Here is a 23800-nt window from a genome sequence, read left to right on the forward strand (position 1 = left end):
AATCGCAATATCTTCCTTCGCAAAAATATCAATCGCAATATCTTCATTCGCTAGATTCGATCGCAATTTCCATTTGTAAAAATATCGATCGTAATATATTCATTCGCAAAATTATCGATCGCAATATCTTCATTCGCTAAATTCGATCGCAATCTCGGTTTGTAAAATATCGATCGTAATAGCTTCATTCGCAAGAACATCGAGCGCATTATCTTCATTCGCTAAATTCGATCGCAGTTTCCATTTGTAAAAAATATCGATCGCAATATCTTGTTTCGCAAAAATGTCGATCGCAATATCTTCATTAGCTAAATTCGATCGCAATTTCCATTTGTAAAAATATCGATCGTAATATCTTCATTCGAAAAAATATCGATCGCAATATCTTCATTTGCTAAATTCGATCGCAATCTCCATCTGTAAAAGTATCGATCGTAATATCTTCCTTAGCAGAATATCGATTGCATTATCTTCATTCGCTAATTTCGATCGCAATTTCCATTTGTAAAAATATCGATCGTAATATCGTCATTCGCAAAAATATTGACTGCAATATCTTCATTCGCTAAATTTGATCGCATTCTCCATTTGTAAAAATATCGATCGTAATATCTTCATTAGCAAAAATATCGATCGCAATATCTTCCTTCGCTAAATTCGATCGCAATTCATTCGCTAAATTCTCGCTCGGTGGGTCAGTCGCTCGCTCGTCGGTCGGTCGGTCGCTCGCACGGTCGGTCGGTCGCTCGCACGGTCGGTCGGTCCGTCGCTCGGTCGGTCGGTCAGTCGCTCGCTCGATTGTTCGGTTGCTCGCTCGGTCTGTCGCTCGCTCGGTCGGTCGCTCAGTGGCTCGCTCGTTCGGTCGCTCGATCGGTCGCTTGATCGGTCGGTCGGTCGCTCGCACGGTCGGTCGGTCGCTCGCACGGTCGGTCGGTCAGTCGCTCGCTCGATTGTTCGGTTGCTCGCTCGGTCTGTCGCTCGCTCGATCGGTCGGTCGGTCGCTCAGTGGCTCGCTCGTTCGGTCGCTCGATCGGTCGCTTACTCTCTTGATCGGTCGGTCGCTCGCTCGCGCGGTCGGTCGGCCACTCGCTCGCTCGGTCGCTCGCTCGATCGGTGGGTCGCTCGCTCGATTGGTCGGTCGATCGCTCGGTCGGTCGGCCACTCGCTCGCTCGGTCGGTCGGTCGCTCGCTCGATCGGTGGGTCGCTCGCTCGATTGGTCGGTCGCTCGCTCGACCGGTGGGTCGCTCGCTCGATCGGTGGGTCGCTCGCTCGATTGGTCGGTCGATCGCTCGCTCGATTGGCCGGTCGCTCGCGCGGTCTGTTGCTCGCTCGGTCGGTCGGTCGCTCGGTCGGTCGCTTGATCGGTCGGTCGGTCGCTCGCACGGTCGGTCGGTCGCTCGCACGGTCGGTCGGTCCGTCGCTCGGTCGGTCGGTCAATCGCTCGCTCGGTCGGTTGCTCGCTCGCTCGATCGGTCAGTCGCTCGCTCGATTGTTCGGTTGCTCGCTCGGTCTGTCGCTCGCTCGATCGGTCGCTCAGTGGCTCGCTCGTTCGGTCGCTCGATCGGTCGCTTGCTCTCTTGATCGGTCGGTCGCTCGCTCGCGCGGTCGGTCGGCCACTCGCTCGCTCGGTCGCTCGCTCGATCGGTGGGTCGCTCGCTCGATTGGTCGGTCGATCGCTCGGTCGGTTGGTCGCTCGCTCGCTCGCTCGCCCGCCTTCCCCTCCCCATCCTCCTCCTCCTCCCTATCCTCCTCACCCCCTCCTTCTCCCCATCTTTTTCCTCCTCCTCCTCCTCCTCCTCCTCCTCCTCCTCCTCCTCCTCCTCCTCCTCCTCCTCCTCCTCCTCCTCCTCCTCCTCCTCCTCCTCCTCCTCCTCCTCCTCCTCCTCGTCCTCCCCCTCCTCCTCCTCCTCCAAAGTCTGTTTGGTTTGACCAAGGTTTGCTAAGGTCTGTTTGGTTTGACCAAGGTTTGCTAAGGTCTGTCTGGTCTGACCAAGAGTTGCCAAAGTTTGTTTCGTCTGACCAATGGTGCACAAAATTTGTTTGGTCTGAGCAAGGGTGGACAACGTCTGTTTGGTTTGACCAAGGGTGGCCAAAGTCTGTTTGGTCTGACCAATGGTGCCCCGTGTTTTTTTGGTCTGAACGAGGGTGGCCAACTTCTGTTCGGTCTGACAAAGGGTGGCCAACGTCTGTTTGGTTAGACCAAGGATGGTCAAAGTCTGTTTGGTCTGACCAATGGTGGTCAGAGTCTGTTTGGTCTGACCAACGGTGCCCAAAAGTTGTTTGGTCTGAACAAGGGTGGCCAACGTCTGATTGTTGTGACCAATGGTGGCCAACGTCTGTTTGTTCTGACCAATCATGGGGAGAGTGTTTGGTCTTACCAATGGTAGCCAAAGTATTTTTTGTCTGACAAATGGTGGACAAAGTCTGTTTGGCTTGACCAAGGTTCACCAGTCTGTATGGTCTGGCCAAAGGTGGCCCAAGTCTGTTTGGTTTGACCAAGTTTTGCTAAGGTCTGTCTGGTCTGAACAAGAGTGGCCAAAGTTTGTTTGGTCTGACGAATGGTGGCCAGAGTCTGTTTGGTCTGACCAATGGTGCCCCAAGTTTGTTTGGTCTGAACAAGGGTGGCCAACGTCTGTTCGGTCTGACAAAGGGTGGCTAACGTCTGTTTGGTTAGACCAAGGGTGGTCAAAGTCTGTTTGGTCTGACCAATGGTGGTCAGAGTCTGTTTGGTCTGACCAACGGTGCCCAAAAATTGTTTGGTCTGAACAAGGGTGGCCAACCTCTGATTGTTGTTACCAATGGTGGCCAACGTCTGTTTGCCCTGATCAATCATGGGAGAGTGTTTAGTCTTACCAATGGTAGCCAAAGTATTTTTGGTCTGGCAAATGGTGGACAAAGTCTGTTTGGCCTGACCAAGGGTCACCAGTCTGTATGGTGTGGCCAAAGGTGGCCCAAGTGTGTTTGATTTGACCAAGGTTTGCTAAGGTCTGTCTGGTCTGAACAAGAGTGGCCAAAGTTTGTTTGGTCTGACGAATGGTGGCCAGTCTGTTTGGTCTGACCAATGGTGGCCAGAATCTGTTTGGTCTGACCAATGGTGCCCAAAGTTTGTTTGGACTGAGGAAGAGTGGCAAACGTCCTTTTGTTCTGACCAATGTTGGCGAGAGTCTGTTTGGTCTGACCAATGGTAGTCAAAGTATTTTTGGTCAGACCAATGGTGGACAAAGTCTGATTGTTCTGACCAATAGTGACCAACGTCTGTTTGTTCTGACCAATCATGGGGAGAGTCTGTTTGGTGTTACCAATGGTATTAAAGTATTTTTGGTCTGAACAATAGTGGACAAAGTCTGTTTGGCCTGACCAAGGGTCACCAGTCTGTATGGTCTGGCCAAAGGTGGCCCAAGTCTGTTTGATTTGACCAAGGTTTGCTAAGGTCTGTCTGGTCTGAACAAGAGTGGCCAAAGTTTGTTTCGTCTGACGAATTGTGGCCAGAGTCTGTTTGGTCTGACCATTGGTGCCCAAAGTTTGTTTGGTCTGAACAAGGGTGGCCAACGTCTGTTCGGTCTGACAAAGGGTGGCCAACGTCTGTTTGTTTTGACCAAGGGTGGCCAAAGTCTGTTTGGTCTGACCAATGGTGGCCAGAGTCTGTTTGGTCTGACCAATGGTGGCCAAAGTTTGTTTGGACTGACGAAGAGTGGCCAAAGTCTGTTGTTCTGACCAATGGTGGCGAGAGTCTGTTTGGTCTGACCAATGGTAGCCAAAGTATTTTTGTTCTGACCAATGGTGGCGAGAGTCTGTTCGGTCTGACCAATGGTAGCCAAAGTATTTTTGGTCAGACCAATGGTGGACAAAGTCTGATTGTTCTGACCAATAGTGGCCAACGTCTGTTTGTTCTGACCAATCATGGGGAGAGTCTGTTTGGTCTTACCAATGGTAGCAAAGTATTTTTGGTCTGAACAATGGTGGACAAAGTCTGTTTGGCCTGACCAAAGGTGGCCCAAGTCTGTTTGATTTGACCAAGGTTTGCTAAGGTCTGTTTGGTCTGAACATGAGTGGCCAAAGTTTGTTTGGTCTGATGAATGGTGGTCAGAGTCTGTTTAGTTGGACCAATGGTGCCCAAATTTTGTTTGGTCTGAACAAGGGTGGCCAACGTCTGTTCGGACTGACAAAGGGTGGCCAAAGTTTTTGGTCTGACCAAAGGTGGTCAAAGTCTGTTTGGTCTGACCAATGGTGGTCAGAGTCTGTTTAGTTGGACCAATGGTACTCAAAGTTTGTTTGGTCTGAACAATATGTATTCTCCCTGCTCTTTCTTGCTGCTCCAGGTTGTCTGCCTAAAGAAAAAAATTGAGAGGCAGGAAAACGAAGTTTAGAACAAGTAACATAACCTTAAAAGCGAGTTTAAGCACTTTATTGTTTAAGCAGTTTATTGTCAGTTTATTTTGGCGATATCGCCAAATGAGTCAACCAAGAAACTAAGACAGTGAGCCATCAAGTGCTGGAGACGATGCTGAGTGTATCTAAGATGACATTTGTCACGTCCTTTAATGTCAAAATCGTTCTTACCTATTTTGGACTCTTATAGCGGTCTTTCAGATTTTTCACAAAAATATTATTCTCGCGCAGCTTTTCATCGAAGTCAGCTAGTGGCAAAAAGCCACTGAAGCGAATTATTCGAGGATGCAGAGCACGGATAATAAACTGATAATTCCGGCAAATTTCCTCAACAGTAAGTATGTTGACATCATTATCCCCACATTTTATAACTATATGGGTATACAACATTAACTTTTTGATCATTGTTCTAAGGGGAACAGAGCGCCTACCGCCTTCAGCATCATGCGAAGGGCTAGAAATCATTGCCAATTAGGGAAGCATAACAACACAACAATAAAGCTCAGTCGGGATGATACTAACCGATACTGACGAACTCTCTCATTTTGCCGAAGCAACGGCAACGCATCCCGGAGGTTTGAATCTCCGAAAATTACAATCCGCGTCTCAGAAGAAAGTGTTTTTAAATTGACCAAAACATCAATAAGTAACAGAATCAACTTAAACATGAAAACTGACAACTGGTGATATGACTCTTCTATGAAGAAACTTACTACTAAAATTGCCTCAAATAAGCTCAAACAAATACTAATGAATTACAAAAGTCCGCTTACAGATGAATAACCCAACTAGCGTTATGAATCTCCTCTGAAGAAACTATTAATAGTTTAATAGCTTCAAATAATCTCAAACAAAAATCATTTAATTACAGAACCTAAATTACATATGAAAAGCCATAACTAGCGTTATGACTTCTATGAAGAAACTATTAATAGCAAAATAGCTTCAAACGTGTTCAAACAAAGGCCATTATTTACAAAAGGAAAATTGCATTTGAAAACCCATAACTAGCGTTATGACTTCTCTAAGAAAACTATTAATACTAATAGCGTCAAAAAGCTCTAACAAATACTAATAAATTACGAAAGGCAACTTACAGATGAATACCCATAACTAGCGTTATGAATCTCCTCTGAAGAAACTATTAATGGTTTAATAGCTTCAAGCAAGCTCAAACAAAGACCATTTATTTACAGGACGTATATTACATATGAAAAACCATTACTAGCGTTATGACTTCTATGAAAAAAATTTTAATAGTAAAATAGCTTCAGGCGTGTTCAGACAAAGGCCATTATTTGCAAAGGAAACTTACATATGAAAACCCATAGCTAGCGTTATGACTCTTCAATGAAAAAGTAATAAGTTACAAAAGGCAGCTTACAGATGAAGACCCATAACTAGCGTTATGAATCTCCTCTGAAGAATCTTTTAATGGTTTAATAGCTTCAAACAAGCTCAAACAAAGACCATTTATTTACAGGACGTAATTTACATATGAAAACCCATAACTAGCGTCATGAGTTTTATGAAGAAACTATTAATAGTAAAATAGCCTCAAACGTTTTATGACTTCTACATCAAAGCCTTAAATGGTATATTATCTTAAAACCTAAAAAAGTATAAAGCTTAAGTTAAAAATCAGATCCGTTTCTAAAATTTCAATTTCAATAAAATTGTGACCAACACTAGTACAAAGTTTTATAACTGAGCACTCAATTTCAGAGAAGGGAACACAAAAAACTTTCGTCATAGAGTCGACATCAACTAAGTCTTCACAGTCAGTTCTTTTTATAACATAAAGCCCTTCACCGGTCCTATTTCCTCAACAATTTCGTATTCCTGAAGACTGGCTTGCACTTTTGTATTGAACGGTTCATAGAGTTTTTTCCCGAAACATTCCTCGTCTGTCGTTTGTTTATAACGTACAAAACTGTTGCACATACCGGATGATGGCGCCCGAGAATAAGCCGGTGAATCAAAAAAAAATTTTTTGAAAAACGATTGAAAAAGATTGCATTTGGATAAGTAAGCCGCCCATAATGCATACTTTCTGTTTCGCGCATAAAAGTTGAAAAATCGGTTGTGTGTGAATCATCCCGACGTAGCAGTAACTTAACAAGTCCGCTAAACTGGTTTTGTTCACGGTCTTAATGAAGGTCCAACAAGCGCTGCTTTTGCAAAAATCTACGACAAATAACATCGCACTCGTAGTGCGTTCCACTATAAACTTCACTTAAGATTCGATTCGCAGATTCAAAACTCATTGCCGAAAAAGCAAACAGCGGCCCAAACCTTCTTACTTGGTCAGGAAGATGACGCAAGGAGTGGACGTTGATAGTCTCCGACCGTTCGTTTCCGTCAAAAATATCGACAATATTAGAACAAAATTGATTCAACAAACTTCGGATAACAATGTCATTTTCCTTACTAGACTCGAGCAGCAGCCGAATGCCAAAAACCAGATTCAATAAACTTTCATATAAAGTGCCGGGAATGCACTTACGAAAAACAACAGGGCTAACGTAAAACATCCAGTTGAAGAACTCATTAGCTTTAAATTGTCCAATTTCATCTAACGAGCGAATTTTCCTCGAGTAGCTGATGAGTTCACGAGGACACGCAAGTGATTTCACAATATCATTCACTTCTGGCTTTATAGATGTTTTCATTTTTCTAATTATAAGCTTCAACAGCTCGGGGGAAAACTCCAAGCAGAACACAATGCATATAATCCAGAGGTGCCGTCAGAGGCAGGCCGATAACCATGTCGCTGAAAGCACTACGTCCTTATACGCCAAAAACGCTTGACGCCCCGCAAACTGATGTAAGTTCAGCCCTCTGACTAAACTGATTATTTAGCTCCGGCTCCCGAATCGAACCACTCTGCTGGAAAGGATAGTACGCATGCGTTTTCCCAATTGTCTTGCCCTCAGTAGTACAGAAATGACAGCCGAAGAATCCATTAAATTGCATCATGTTTAAAACATGGGCTTTGGCTTACGTATCTGCTACCAGTAGTCGTACTTTGAAGACAACTGTTTTTCTGAGAGAATCTGGACTATCGATTTCGATCGGTGTAATCAGCTCGGCTCTCAACCGAGGAACAATTTCGTGCCATTTTGGCGCTCCAGAACCCACAAAAAGACATGCCAAAATAATATTCTTTCGCGACATACGTAATATTGGCGGCAAATCGGAGCACTGGAGCCATACTGGCCACAATTCCTTCCTGTATGTAGATTTCCTAATTTTAACACCGTCAGTTGATAGTACGATATTCATTTCAATGGCTGAACAGTTCCGCAGATTAACAACAGGTGCAACATTTGAATTAAGGTCCAAATCAGAATTTTCAAGCCTGAAGTCTGAATACGCCACAATTTGACTTAGATTACAATTCAAAACTTTTTGTAATTGATTTCTGAAATTCAGGATTATGACAGCGCTTTTTGAACTGGCTAGGTACGCTCTCGTCTGATTGCTGAGATCTTTTTTCATGTGTTTCACCAACGAGTGACCAGAACGCAGTTGATTGTCTCTGGAGAGTAATGCCTGAGTAACTGAATACAAAGAAACAGACGCCTCATCGGATAGAGCGAATCGAGAACTAAATAACTCAAGCAGAGATTTCGCTTGTTTTAACGTTACATCGCTACCAGAGTATAACATTGTTGAATCTGCGTTCTCTCCAACATCTTCAATTATACTATTTTCGGATATTGTAGAGACAGAGAAAACAAGGGGCTAAAAATATAATGGAGCCGACGCTCTCAGAGTTGGATTACTTGAAAAATTGTGAAAACCGTTGTCTGTTATCTCTTTTTCATCGCTCAATTCTCCCGCTGGATCAATTACCGGCGAAGAAAGACACATGGTTATTAGAGGGGTTTTACTGATTGTTGGGACGTATCTACTTTGAGAAAAAACGGGTTGAGAATTGACTGACAGGAGCCTCAGTTAATATATTATACATCTCAACTCGATCCTTTTGTTGCAACCGTTTCTTCTTCGGTTTAACGGCTGTCAATGTATCCTTAAGTTCATACTTTTCGTGGAACGCTAATTGTGCAACTTTGTTGATAAACAAATCTATGAAATCGACAAATTCCGGTTTAATTCTTTGGATTAAAGACTGCTCACACGTATGACATTTACAATAGTTTCGTTCAAAAAATTTGGGGCCAAATTTTGGAACCAAAAGCTCAGAGTTCTTAGTGATGCTTCTTTTAGTTCTGAGTTGGACAATGCCAGAGCTACTTGAAAAGTCATATTCCCAATTCGGATTGCAGTCCGAATTGACGAACCGATTTGGACCGACTAGCAGGAGGTTTTCACCGGTCCTTTCAGACCGCATCACGGACCAATCTGTTATGCCGTCAGGAATGGTTCTCACAAATCCGATAGGAGCCTTGATTACAATTGAGGCTTGCAAGTCAACATCACCAACGTAATTTAGCCGATATCCACCATAACATCGCACTCGTGGTGCGTTCCACTATAAAGTTCACTTAAGATTCGATTCGCAGACTCAAAACTCATTGCCGAAAAAGCGAACAGCGGCCCAAACTTTCTTACTTGGTCAGGAAGATGACGCAAGGAGTGAACGTTGATAGTCTCCGACCGTTCGTTTCCGTCAAAAATATCAACAATATAAGAACAGAGTTGATTCAACAAACTTTTGGATAACAATGTCATTTTCCTTACTAGACTCGAGCAGCAGCCGAATGCCAAAAACCAGATTTAATAAACTTTCATATAAAGTGCCGGGAATGCACTTACGAAAAACAACAGGGCTAACGTAAAACATCCAGTTGAAGAACTGATTAGCTTTAAATTGTCCAATTTCATCTAACGAGCGAATTTTCCTCGAGTAGCTTATGAGTTCACGAGGACACGCAAGTGATTTCACAATATCATTCACTTCTCGCTTTATAGATGTTGTCATTTTTCTAATTTTAAGCTTCAACAGCTCGGGGAAAACTCCAAGCAGAACACAATGCATATAATCCACAGGCGCCGACAGAGGGAGGCCGATAACCATGTCACTGAAAGCACTACGTCATTATACGCCAAAAACGCTTGACGCCCCGCAAACTGATGTAAGTTCAGCCCTCTGACTAAACTGATTATTTAGCTCCGGCTCCCGAATCGAACCACTCTGCTGGAAAGGTTAGTACGCGTGCGTTTTCCCAATCGTCCTGCCCTCAGCAGTACAGAAATGACAGCCGAAGAATCCATTAAATTGCATCATGTTTAAAACATGGGCTTTGGCACACATATCTGCTACCAGTAGTCGTACTTTGAAGACAGCTGTTTTTCTGGGAGAATCTGGACTATCGATTTCGATCGGTGTATTCAGCTCGGCTCTCAACCGAGGAACAATTTGTGCCAATTTGGCGCTCCAGAACCCACAAAAAGACATGCCAAAATAACGTTCTTTCGCGACATACGTAATATCGGCGGCAAATCGGAGCACTGGAGCCATACGCCACAATTCCTTCCCGTATGTAGATTTCTTTATATTAACACCGTCAGTTGAGAGTACGAGATTCATTTCAATGGCGGAACAGTTCGCAGATTAACAACAGGTGCAACATTTGAATTAAGGTCCAAATCAGAATTTTCAAGCCTGAAGTGTGAATATGCCACAATTTGACTTAGATTACGTTTCAAGACTTTTTGTAATTGATTTCTGAAATTCAGGATTATGACAGCGCTTTTTGAACTGGCTAGGTACGCTCTCGTCTGATTGCTGAGATCTTTTTTCATGTGTTTCACCAACGAGTGACCAGAACGCAGTTGATTGTCTCTGGAGAGTAATGCCTGAGTAACTGAATACAAAGAAACAGACGCCTCATCGGATAGAGCGAATCGAGAACTAAATAACTCAAGCAGAGAATTTGCTTGTTTTAACGTTACATCGCTACCAGATTATAACATTGTTGAATCTGCGTTCTCTCCAACATCTTCAAGTATACTATTTTCGGATATTGTAGAGACAGAAAACAAAGGGCTGAAAATATAATGGAGACGACGCTCTTGGAGTTGGATCACTTGAAAAATTGTGAAAACCGTCGTCTTTTATCTGTTTTTCATCGCTCAATTCTCCCGCTGAATCAATTGCCGGCGAAGAAATCACATGGTTATTGGAGGGGTTTTACTGATTGTTGGGACGTATCTACTTTGAGAAAAAACGGGAACTGTTGAGAATTGACTGACAGGGGCCTCAGTTAATATATTATACATCTCAAATCGATCCTTTTGTTGCAACCGTTTCTTCTTCGGTTTAACGGCTGTCAATGTATCCTTAAGTTCATACTTTTCGTGGAACGCTAATTGTGCAACTTCGTTGATAAACAAATCTATGAAATCGACAAATTCCGAATTAACTCTTTGGATTAAAGACTGCTCACGCGTATGACATTTACAATAAATTTGTTCAAAAAAGTCGGTGCCATGTTTTACCAAAAGCTCAGAGTTCTTAGCGATGCGTCTTTTAGTTCTGAGTTGGACAATGCCGGAGCTACTCGAAAAGTCATATTCGCAATTCGGATTGCAGTCCGAATTGACGAACCGATTTGGACCGACTAGCAGGAGGTTTTCATCGGTCCTTTCAGACCGCATCACGGAACAATCTGTTTTGCCGTCAGGAATGGTTCTCACAAATCCGATTGGACCCTTGATTACAATTGAGGCTTGCAAGTCAACATCACCAACGTAAATTAGCCGATATCCACCATAGCTATCGCAATCAATTTTGAAAGACGGCTTCAAAGTATCGTACGATTTGCAAACTATTTCATAGGTTTCCTTCCAGAGGTCTTTTGTTAAAATGTTCTGATCAAATAACCGCTCAGAAAGCGGCCTGACTATGCATTCCGCGCTGCGATAGAACTTTTCAACATTTCGTTTGACAGCGTACAAATCGCACTGACAGTCTAATCCAGTCAACTTTTGACAACATAGAACTGGAGAAAATAGTATCAAGTCAGCCCTCACAAAAATTGTTAAAGAATGTCCCTAAATTTTTAAATAATTTCCGCAATCTTTAAGAACAATTTGATGAAAAATCAATAAGCGAAACACGTGAAAAAGATCAATTGAAGAAAATTTTGAAGCAACTGACTTAAGTCTAGACTTAAGTCTATGGCAGGGAAAATCAACATTAGATAATATATGAACTCAAGGAAGTTTACGCTTCCGGATAGCAAGTGATTTGAAGCTTTAAAATTAGATCCGCACAGTTAAAAAGCTGCACAAGACTGCTTTCAAGTTCGTGTTTTCTTCTACTGCGATTCCTGCTTGGTCGCCCGGTGCAAAATTATTGGCTGCCACTCCAGCCTCATCATTGGGCTCAATACTCCCTGCATTTTTTCGCTCGTCAGATTTGAGCTCATTTGCACGGTTATTGAAGCTGGTCTTTGCGTGCTTGTACATGGCGAGCCAGTTATCGTCGTACTTCAGTCTGAACAGTTATGCAAATAAAAAATCCTTTTTTAACTTAACTAATGATCGAGACTAGAAGACGATTTTCGCATTAATTGCGTGGAGTCATTGTGGAGCGGGTTGCCTTGCATTTGAACAAAAAAAGCTCAACAAAAAAATACCCTTCATTTGGCTTTTGCGCGTTGGACTGAAGTCAGTTCTTGCGACCATTCCACTCGTTGTCTTCATTTTTGGAGACAGCGTGTGCCTCATTTACTCCTCTTTGGACCACATTTTGTTAGCAGCCTGGTGCATTATTGAGGCAGTGGTTTTGCCGGTTATTTTGGCTAAGTCATATTCTAATTCTGGACCCTTCAGAACAAGCAGCGATGGCTCTGTCCCTTCTGGAATGTCCTTTGCTTGAGGCAAAGTCAAACCCAACCGCGCAATTTGTTGATTCTGAGAGAAAAAAACGTATGGCTTACAACGAAGCGAAAGACAAACAAGAAACTAACCAGAAAAAAAAGGTTTCAATCAATTGAACTGAACAGAACGTACACGTAAAAACCAATCGGCTATCTTGGAAAAAAGAAAGAAAACAAAACAATTACCTTTATTTTCTGATGATTTGTGTAAGATTGCAGCTCATTGTAATTTCTATTAGCCAGAGAGTTAATTGCTCATTTCAAATCCTTTACTGTATTGCTTAAATTGGCTACAGTATCTCTGAGCTCAGAATGGACGGTGACGCTGTGCTTCGCGGCCTCCAGTAAATTCTTATAGAGTTCATTGCCCTCTAAGCTTCCACAAGCTGGCGTCATGGTCCTTTTTAACTTTTTGGCGTTTCCTGGAGTTGAAGTAGATACTTCAGCAGAACAGCCAGGCTGACTGCTTGTCTAAATAATCTAAAAATGAAACATAGCGTTTGAAGAGATGTGAGCAACTAATGGCAGTTATCAAACCTTGCGCTGACTCAGATCTCCCTCGTCAATTTGGAGCGCATCTTCTACAAATATCTTGGGTAAATCGTCAGAGCTGATCTCCGACTTAGAGCAATCAGTCATTGCAAGACCCCCCAACTCGGGATTAGGAATTGAAGTGTTATTTGCGTTGTCATTTTCAATGTATGTAAGCCTCTTATTGACTTGTGAGCTGGTGGACCTATGGGCCCCCAGGAGCTGCGCAGAAGGGTCAGGCACCGTAAAATTCGGGTCAGTATTTAACTGGAACGGAAGTTGAGCTGCCCTGTAACTCGTTCCTCTGGGAGGCAAGATATCTACGTTCATCTTGCAAACAGTAACTTTTGTGACCAACAGTATTAACCAATGCTGTCCAGATGAACGTTCCAGTGATTGGGTTTTTCATTGTGTCTTGCTCGTCAATATGGTGTCCTGCCTTAAGAAAAAAATTTGTTTAGAAAAACTTTAAAAAAATCATGGACTTCGGTTTTGCAACAAAAGTAACACAAATCGAAAAGACCTGCCTTTTTTGCTAAACGCTGTTCATTATTGAAACCAATTGCTCCACTGAAAGTTGAATTGACAACAGTAGTTGGCTTGTTTTCAAATTTGAGGAACCACCATCTGTTCTTCAAAAAGATTGAGCAGCGTTCGTCAATCTTTTGTGCCTTCTCCTTGTCTCTTTGACTCAAACCTCTTGTATCCCTAAGACAGGACCCCTGTCTCTGAAAAAAACAACAAATAAAGACAAAAAGCAAAGTTTTCAAAGACCTTAGCGACAAATCAAAAATAATTCGAAAATCAAGAAAAAATCCGGTTTCCGTTCAAATAAAACTAATTGCTTTCCACAATCCCCAATCCCTCCTTCAGTGCTTGAAGGAAATGGATGCGTGAACGCACACATTTTGAGCTCACTCATATCAAAATTTTAGCCGAAAACATTCACTCAACAAAAAGTTGTTAACGAACGAGCACTAGGCATGACCCATTTTTTGGGGTACAGAGTCTGAAATCATGAATATTTACCAAAATACTGAACCAATCGGAACCAGACATGGCTCATTAGAACGGGCTTGAACTAAGCTTTATAACCATATACATGACTCTCAATTTCAGTCAGTGGTTCGCGAAAGACCGGCCTGCGAGCAGTGGGCAAGTTGACCAAGCCGACCCATGTTACCTTGCGCTTGTTCATGAATTTTTTCGTGAAATTAGTACGCAACGGTCGGAAACCTAATAATTTAGTTAGCACACATAATGAGCTCACTCATATTAAATTTTGAGCCAAAAACTTTCACTCAACAAAAAAGGTTTGCCAAGTGCAGACGTTCTTATCGCAATATCGTTTATTGACAAACTCCCACATTAGGTTTATCAGTCTCTTCTTGAGACCGTAACTTCTACTGAATTCGCTATTTTTCTCTAATCGGTTTGCGAGTCTGCAGTTTCGGAAGGTGAATTCGCTTCTAGCTTTTCCCGTTCTTTTTTTTGTAGCCGAAAGAGTTCCTTTGTGCGTCCATTGGCGCTGATGAGGTCAGGTAGTCCGATGCAGTGCGAGCTTTCATGCATGACTTTCGCAAGTAGAAGTAGGTCGTTCACTTGGAGAAACATAGGCAAGGGGTGAATATTGCAGCCGAAGTTGACTGATATAATTCACTCCTTTGTTTCCCGTGATCCATTTCATTGCTTCCTTGTGAAAGCATTCGAGGTTTTGTAGCTCGCTTCGTGATGGGTTTATGCAGGTGAAGCCGTACAGCAAAACGGGTAGGATTAGTGATTTGTAAAGCCCAAGTTTGATGAGTGCTTTAACTTGTACTGCGACGTTTCGTCTGAGGAGGTACTGTACTTTGTTAGCTTTCCTGAGTCGCTCTTCTATATGTTTACTCCAGCTCAGGTAATCTTTGATGTGAATTCCCAAGTCTTTTGCTGCATCTGCATTTGCCAAATCTTCACCCACAATATCGAAATTTTGCTTTTTCCCTGGAAATGTTATCTGAGCACATTTGTCCGGTGCCAGCTCCATCTTGTCTGATGTGACCCTAGGTTGCAATGCTCTCTAGGTCTTCCTGGATGGTCCAATGATCTTTTCCAATCGCGAGGATTTTCAGGTCGTCTGCGAAGATGAATGGGTCTGAGGACTTCAGCGCGTCGGGTAAGTCGTTGATGAAGATGCAAAACCGGAGAGGACCTAGTATTGAGCCCTCAGGGACTCCACTACTAACGTCTCGAACACCGGAACATGTGTTATCGATTCCGACGAACTGTTTCCGGTTGCTTGAGTCAGTGATCGTCTCGAACACCGGAACATGTGTTATCGATTCTGACGAACTGTTTCCGGGTGCTTGAGTCAGTGGTTCGCGAATTACTGGCCAGCGAGAAGAGGGCAAGTTGACCTCAGTCGACCTAGGTTACCTTGAGCTCGTTCATGAATTTTTTCGTGAAATTAGTACGCAACGGATTGAAACCTATTAATTTAGTTAGCACACATAAGGAGCTCACTCATATCAAATTTTGAACCAAAAACATTCACTCAACAAAAAGTTATTAACGAACGAGCACTCGGCATGACCCATTTTTTCGGGGTACAGTCTGAATTGAATATATACCAAAATACTGAACCAACTGGAACCAGCTATGGCGCATTCGAACCGCCTTGAAATAAGCTTGATAACCATATAGATTACTCTTAATTTGAGTCAGTGCTTCGCGAAAGACCGGCCTGCGAGTTGAGGGCAAGTTGACCCAGGGCAACCCTTGTTACCTTGCGCTCGTTCATTTTTTTTCGTAAAATTAGTACGCAACGGTTTGAGACCTATTAATTTAGTTAGCACACATAATGAGCTCACACATATCAAATTTTGAGCCAAAAACAATCACTCAACAAAAAGTTATTAACGAACGAGCACTCGGCATGACCCATTTTTTCGGGGTACAGAGTCTGAAATCATGAATATTAACCAAAAGTACGAAACCAATCGGAATCAGACATGGCTCATTAGAACCGCCTTGAAATAAGCTTTATAACCATATATATGACTCTTAATTTTGATCAGTGGTTCGCGAATTACCGGCCAGCGAGCAGAGGGCAAGTTGACCTCAGTCGACCTAGGTTACCTTGAGCTCGTTCATGATTTTTCGTGAGATTAGTGCGCAACTAGTTGAGACCTATTAGTTTAGTTAGCACACATAATGAGCTTGACGTGGGGGGTGTGATGGGGGGGGGTTTGATGTGGGGGCGGGCGGGGGTTGATGTGGGAGATCCATATCCAGACAAAGTACCTCGGGCTCGATCATTAATAACTCTACGCAATTGATACCAATCAAGCTCACACATATATTGTTTGGTAGAGCAGATAATAGGCTTGCTCATATCAAAAAATCATCCAGATCGAATCACTCAATAAAAAGTTATTAACGATGCGCCATCGGGCGTACCTCAAATTTTCAGGTGTCACAACGCCAGATCTTTAATAACTCCATCAATTTTGTGTCAAATTAAACGGGACATAGCTCATTGAGACCGCTATTATCTAAGCTTTAAAACTATATATGGCACATTAAATTTGGTTCGCTGGTTGATGAGAAATTAGGTAGTGAGCACCGTGTAATTTGACCATATTAATATAGCCGAAATGCCCGTATGCCACCCAATATGCCATATGCCACCAATATATCCCATGGTATGCCCGTGCCCATGGCATGCCTGGTATGCCCAGGATACTGATACAATGCTAAACTCACAGAGGGCAGGGTTGGCTCTTGTGCCAATCTGTACACCGGTACTGTCATATGCCCATTTTCGTCATTTTGACCCATATTTCGTGACAGATTCCCACTATTGTCAACCAGGTTTCCACAACTTTGTAAAACTGGGCCCTTTGACAGCATGGGAACCCTCACAGTCTTCTTCATAACTTTTCCTCGATTCGAATACCCAGACATTTCAAGATCTGAAATATATATGTCGATTTTCGGCTAAAATTCGGCTCGAAATGGCTGAAAAACGGCTGAAAACGGCTCAAAAACACCTGAAAACGGACCAATTTGGTCCCATTTGACCTTCCGGGTCCCCTGGCATCAGTTGGCATCAGTTTTCACGGGCCCCGATAAAGTGCATAAAAAGTAATGCAAAAATCGTGGCACGTTGCGAAAATTTTTTGAATTCAAAATTTTCACTCGAAATTTTTTGAAAAAATGGTTTTGACTTGGGAATCAACTTCCAAGTGTAATCCAAGTCTTGGCTATGACTTGCCAGACTTGTAAGACTTGGATTTAGACTTGCCCAGTACTGGGAAACGAACTAAGACTTGGATTTAGACTTGCCTAGTACTGATATAGACTTGGAGTTCGGTCCGGGATTAGAGAGCTCTTGAGAAACTGAATCAATTGCTGACAAGATTTTTTTCTCGAGCGAATTTTGAGGTATAAGACTAGTAAATTTTTTCTATTTTCTGCACTTTTTACGTTCCAAAGCGGCGATTCAGATGCATGAATTAGTAATCTTACCTTTATTAATAATATTACCTCAATTCGTAGTATTTGATTACTCAATTCGTGAGATTGGTTTCTTTTCTGGAGAGATACAAAAGGGGCAAAGGATTTCATTGAAATGCCCATGAGAAACTAATGAATCATTCAAAAGACATTTTCAATTTTTTTACGAGGATAAAATGACGTTCAGGCTGAAAGTCCTGAACGTTTTTTCTCTCGTTGCTTTTCCAAGCTACTGTATCTTTCAAAGTTGTTCAGATTTTAATTAATTTATTCCTGAGATCATTTGCTAAGTGATCTATATAGTTTTTGTGGATATTTCAATTGGTTCAGAGAAAACTTTATAAAATGTCAACGGTAAAAATTCATCATATCAAAAATAGTAATTTTGATTTTGATCAGTTTTTAATTAATTTATTCCTGAAATCATTTGCTAAGTGATCTTTATAGTTTTTGTGGATATTTCAATTGGTTCAGAGAAAACTTTACAAAATGTAAACGGTAAAAATTCATCATATCAAAAATAGTATTTTTGATTGATTTTGATCAGTTTTTATAGCTGCGAAGCTGTAAGCTGAGCGTAGCTATATTGCGGTGCTCTTGGTTTTTTTTTGTTTCGTCGTCTGACGCTTCATTTTCGTTTTACATTTGTTCTAGAACATTCTGTCTCGTCACTGCTTAAATGGCTTTTTCGCGCTTGATTTCACGCTTTCTGCGTGACCTAAATTGCGGTTATTCAGAAACAGAATCTGTTCCTAAAACAAGGTTGATTGTAAGAAAACAGATTGTATGGTCCGACAGCCGAGTGGTTAAGGCGACTGGCTGTTAATCCGGAGATCGCCGGTTCGAGACGCGACAGGGAAACTTTTTTGGCACCCAAAAACAACCTCCTTTGAAATAAACTTATAAGTTTTATAGGCGGCGGCGATAACTATTATCAACTCACTTCTGTATCTTTTTCCATCTGTATTTTACGGCACGCAAGTCTATTTCGCAGCTATTCCGGCAATCTGCCGGCTATGTTTAATTAATTTATTCCTGAAATCATTTGCTAAGTGATCTATATAGTCTTTGTGGATATTTTAATTGGTTCTGAGAAAACTTTATAAAATGTCAACGGTAAAAATTCATCATATCAAAAATAGTATTTTTGATTGATTTTGATCAGTTTTGAGCCCTAATGTAAAATCATAAACGTAAAAAAAGAATCTGTTTTAAATGTTTGGCAGTAGAGAAATATTACATTTTTCAGCCAATATGCTCAACTCAAGGCTGGAAGTAAATAGTGGTTAAGATAACAAGGACTCACGCTTCCATAAAGATTTTAAAGATTTTAAATGCGAACAGCTGATCAATTGTAATAAAAGTTTAAAACCTGATTTACAATTCTTACCTTTTTAAGTATCTACTTTAAGGTAAAACAGTTCTTTCTAACTCCAAGCTGCCCTGTAGATTGACAAGAAAAGAGCGGGCTAAAGTGTGCGTTGAATAACTTTTGTCAATTGTTTTGGTCTAATAATAGGCAAAAAAGATTTTGGCCTGTTTTAGTGCAAACACTTGAATGCTATAAAATTGAAGTATAAGAAAGCGTTCATTTATTTTACTCCCGAGTTGGCTGATACTTAGAACAATACAACAAATATGTACAGCAAGTAAGCTCAATAGACAGTATTTGCATCAAATTCGAAAAAAGTGGGAGTATCTTTGCTTTAAAGTCTTTTGAATCTAACTATAAGAAAAAATAGACTGCCTGCAATAGACTGCCTTGAAGTCTAATTTTCTCCAGGAGTATTTTTTAATAGATAAATGGTTAATATTGTTGTTTTTAGAACTTATGAATTCTAAACAACGTCTTTTTGTCGAGTTTTGCTCTTGAATATTGAAAATCAATAAATAGTGTTTAAAAAATGGATGTTCTTTTAATAGCCGCACAGCGATAACTGGGGCTATTATTGGCTTTCTCTTTGTTTTTTTTCTGTCATCAATATTTTTTGTAACAACATATGACGTCCAAATCAATCACTTCAAATCTGCTTCTTCTTCATTCGTTCACGCAATTTTAACTGAATTGCATGCGTTTTTTTGTAGAGATTTGTTCATTCTCGCTCGATTTAGGTTTTGGTCAAACGTGACTTATCTCTCTCAAAAATGACTTCATCACTCTGAAATTCACATTTTTTAACTCTATTTCAAAGATATAAGGTCAAGTGAGTGCGTGTCAATCTTATTAAAAAGTGAGATCCGTGAATAGAAGCAGCAATAATTAAACATATTTTTAATATTTCAGCATTTAGGAGAAGTTTCTATTTTGGTTTATTTCTTTTACTATCTTTTCACACTGCAGATCTACGAAGGTTTTGCGGCTTTTTTCTGGCAGTCCGCCAGTTTTTTTTCTTGGTAATAATAACTAAAAACCCCAGTTAAAACTGAATATGATTGCTCGGCTGTATGAATGTTTTAAATAACCGAATATTGAGCCGTGGTGTTTTTTGTGGCCTAAAAAATTTTGCGCTGGGTTTTTTGCTACCTAAGCTTTGATGAAATTCTTCGATGCATTTAACTCTTCCAAACAAATTGTGGTTTCTAATGTTTTACTTGCTATGTTTTTGTAATAATCTATTGAAATAATTAAATTAATAATAAATACTAATAAATTAATAGCTATCAGATTATTTTCATCTTCATATGGAATGTTCTAAGCATTCTCAAAGAGGAACTACAATATGATCAAAAATAAATCGTTAAGCCAAGTTATCTGTTTTTTTTTTACTTTTTTCAGAAAGTTCATTATAATTGGTACAGTCTTGGTTCACGACATTTGTTTTTCATATCCGTTCTGGTCGAATTGTCAATGGAATCACTCGTTACCTTTTTGGAAAAATCTTTCGAGCTATTTCTCCTGTTCGCGCTCCCGAATTTTTATTGCCACCGGTTCACCATCCATACGAGACAAAATTTTGAGCTCCCCTCATTGAACGAGGCGTAAAAATCAATAAATATTGATTGTCACCGTTAATTGGTTGACAACGGATGAGACAAGGATTCTAAGGTTAGCTCGCGCTTCTTAGTGCCTGTAATCCCGCGTATCGCAATTGACTTGATCGTAGACCGGCAGGTAGCTGTAACAGAGAATGATTGAGATAACGTACGAAAAGCTACAGATAACCCCGCAGGCTGAAATCCTCCTATCAGCCGGAGTAGCGATACGTTTAAGGGTCTTACAAACTTCCTATACATCCCTCAATTGGCTCAAAGATTAATGGAATTAATTTAATTCCACCTTCGCTACATTGCTGTGCGTACTGTTCCTACTTCATGTCTGCAGCGGCTGACAGGGTGAAGCCACTCTTCTCCACCGCATTTGCGATAAGGCTTGGTTGCGAGTGAAGTGACGGTAACGTCCAATGGTGCTGGCGGACCCCCATTCTTTTCAGGTAAGAATGTGAACCGGTCTGGAGTTGTTGTCAAGTGGTAAACTATTCTGCTCACAAGTGGGTGGACAAGTCGGCTCGAGGGCAAGCTGATATATTGTCTCATACGACCAGGACGAGCGACCATGTCATGACATGGCATGATCTGCCATAACATCTTGGGTCCCAGATTCACAGAAACATTTTATCTCGTTTTCGTACAATTTAACACGCAGTCAATATTAAAAGAGCAAACGGAGCTAGCTGGAATGAGAGCTGCGGATAACCAGGAACCTGATTCTCGGTAGAGAATGAGACATTAAGTTTTTTTGTTGGAGTTTTTGTTTCAAGTTTTCATTAGCCGAGTCGTCAGTTTCTCCCTAAATCTTTTTGAGCGAGATGCGTGGTAATAGTTTTGCCTAATTCCAAGTCAGATGTCTAACAAATGAGTTGCATCAATTGGATTATGGCCTGTAAGTTTTTCTACCAGAACAGAGGGTTTGAAAGCATAACCAACATTTGCAGCTTGAACTTCCTATTCCAACACCGGTTTTGTTGATTGGAAGGTTTGCTTGTTCCCATGAAGTATCTGACAATAAAGCTCCCACAATGCCTCAAAAATTAAGCGCTGAACCGAATCAACGGTTCGCAGGAATTTCTTTGATTCGTCTCAGGGAGAATTGCACTACTAAAAGAAGACCATTTTGAGGTCACCAAGCCAATAGCGAAAGCTACCAAGAGCACCTTGTGGATTGTTCACATATGTTAAGTTGTCTAGAAGTTACTTTTTTTTACCGCGTTTTAGCAAAAAAAAAACAAAAGCATCACAACCTATAGCAGCTCCTCAAACTTAAGGTCTATCTATGTCGTTACTCTTGGTCAAACTATCAACTTCATTCATGCTTTTGACTGACGATAGCTCGGTTTTATCTTTTTTGAGTTCCAAACCGCACTGTGCTCCTGATACTGTAAGAAGTTCGAACGCTTTAAACGGTTGGCCTCGGCTACAGCAAAAATTCCGTTACCAAGATGCCAGCATTGACGCATGACGTTTGTTGCATGCATAATTTTTTTCCTCTTTAATCAGTGATAACATGCCAGATTGCCAGTGGAACCAATGGTCTTTATATATCACTCTGGACTGACTGTCAAACTTTTATTTTTCGACGAAAAAATCAACTATCCTGGAAGAATTAACAAAAAGGCAAAGAAATATATAGTAAGCATCGAAATTTTTGATTAGCTGAGGTTATTTCAACGCTCGCTTTAATTAAAAGCGTTTTTGAATTAACATCGGAGTATGCCACCCTTTTTTCTTATCGTCGTTTTTTGGAAGTTATTTTCTGGCATTTTTATGCTCTCGGTTCTTCCCTTAACGGCAACTCGGGTAGTAATCTGCCATTACATCTATGGTCCCAGATTTACAGAATTGACATCTCTCGTTTGCGCTTTAATTATCATGCAGTCAAAATTTAAGAGCTGCATGGAACTCATTCGGAAATAAATGTAGCCCAAAGAAGGGAATGGGGGCTGCGGATAACCTGGCATCTGATCCTTTAGTAGAGAAAATATAAAAAAGGAGCATTTTTCTTGTGGAGTTTTGTTTTCCTTTCAAGAAATCATAAGCTGAATTATCAAATTCCATCGAAATATTCCATCTAGAGGGATGTGTGGTCAAAGTTTCGCCTTAATCTTCAAATTTCTAACAAATGAGGTGTCTCTAAATGGATTATGTCCTGTTAGTTTTCTACTAGAACAGAGAGTTGGAAAACATAAACCAACATTTGCAGCCTAAGCTGCTGATCTTCATACTCCAACACTGGTTTTGTTAATTGGAAGGCTTGCTTGTTCCCATGAAGTATCTGACAATTAAGCTCCCACAATGCCTTCAAAGTTTTAGTGCTGAATCGAATAAACTGTTCGAAGGAATTTTTTTGATTCGGCTCAGGGAGAATTGCACCACAAAGAGTAGATCATTTTGGGGTCACCAAGACAACGGCGAGGGATACTATGAGCACCTTGTGGGAGCACCTTGTGGATCGTTGACATATGTTAAGTTGTCTAGAAGTTCTTTTAGTTTTCAACGCGTTTTTGGAAAAAAGAAACAAAAGCATCACAATCTATAGCAGCGCCTAGAATTTCGGTTCTAATCATACTGTTCCTCTAGATCAAACTATCAATTTCTTTCATGATTTCGACTGACCATAGCTCATTTTTATACTTTTTGAGTTCAAACCGCACTGTGCTCCTGGTTCTCTAAGAATTTCCAGCGCTTCACGTAGATCGGCCTCGGTAACTGCAATAATTCCGTCATCAAGATACCAGCTTTGATGCATGAGGTATGGCAATTTTGTTTCCATTTAATCATTTATAAGATGCCAGATTGCCAGTGAAAGGTGGACCCAATGGTCTTTCTGTAGCATTCCGGACTGACTGTCAAACGTTGAGTTTTTGAAGAACAAATCACTCTCCTGGAAAAAGTAACAAAAAGGCAAAGGAAAATATACTAGGCATCAAAATCTTCGATGAGCTGAGGATATTTGTACGCACGCTTGAATTAAATGCGTTCTTGAATTAACATTGGAGTATGCCACCCTTTTTTCTTATCGTCGTTTTTTGAAAGTTATTTTGTTGGCTAAACAAGTCTACGGCCTCAGAAGCTGCTTGTTTTGCGATGCACTTGGCGACGAGACGCTGAAATACTTCGCCTACGATAGCGATAATAGGTCTTACGCCAGAGTTTTTCTTCTTCAAGGCAGTTAATGAAGCACTACTAAAAGTTGGAGCCAACCTCCAACCCAGAATGTAACTTCGAAGACAAAAATGGTAAGGAATTTAAAACGGGTCCTAAAGATGCAAACTGTAGTTTTTAAAGTTAATTTCTAATGGTGGTCGATTAAGAAAGATGCCAATACAATCCGAAGCACGTGCTATTCGTGCTATAGAGTTATGTAAAAGTTGTTTAGTTATCATTAAATATCTGCTGATATTTGTTAATTGTTTGACCTACATATTTTAAGCTTGTTTCAATTCATGAAATATAGTTGAAGATTGTTTAGAACTTAATGTGGGGCCTTATATTACCAATCCTCCTTTTTTAAGACGATCGTTTTCAAGTTTTT

General features: G+C 41.1%; 2 protein-coding genes across 3 annotated transcripts in view; both read left to right on the plus strand.

Annotated features, from left to right (window-relative positions):
* The window catches only part of LOC142353417 (mitotic checkpoint protein BUB3-like), a 405546-nt gene that overhangs the window by 253706 nt on the left and 128040 nt on the right, over window positions 1-23800 (plus strand). The gene's annotated exons all lie outside the window — the stretch shown is intronic.
* Window positions 1-23800, plus strand: part of LOC142353392 (uncharacterized) — a 70155-nt gene that overhangs the window by 6820 nt on the left and 39535 nt on the right. The gene's annotated exons all lie outside the window — the stretch shown is intronic.

Source organism: Convolutriloba macropyga, chromosome 14 (assembly GCF_964194025.1).
Source record: "Convolutriloba macropyga chromosome 14, txConMacr16.3, whole genome shotgun sequence".
NCBI classification, from domain to species: Eukaryota; Metazoa; Xenacoelomorpha; order Acoela; family Convolutidae; genus Convolutriloba; species Convolutriloba macropyga.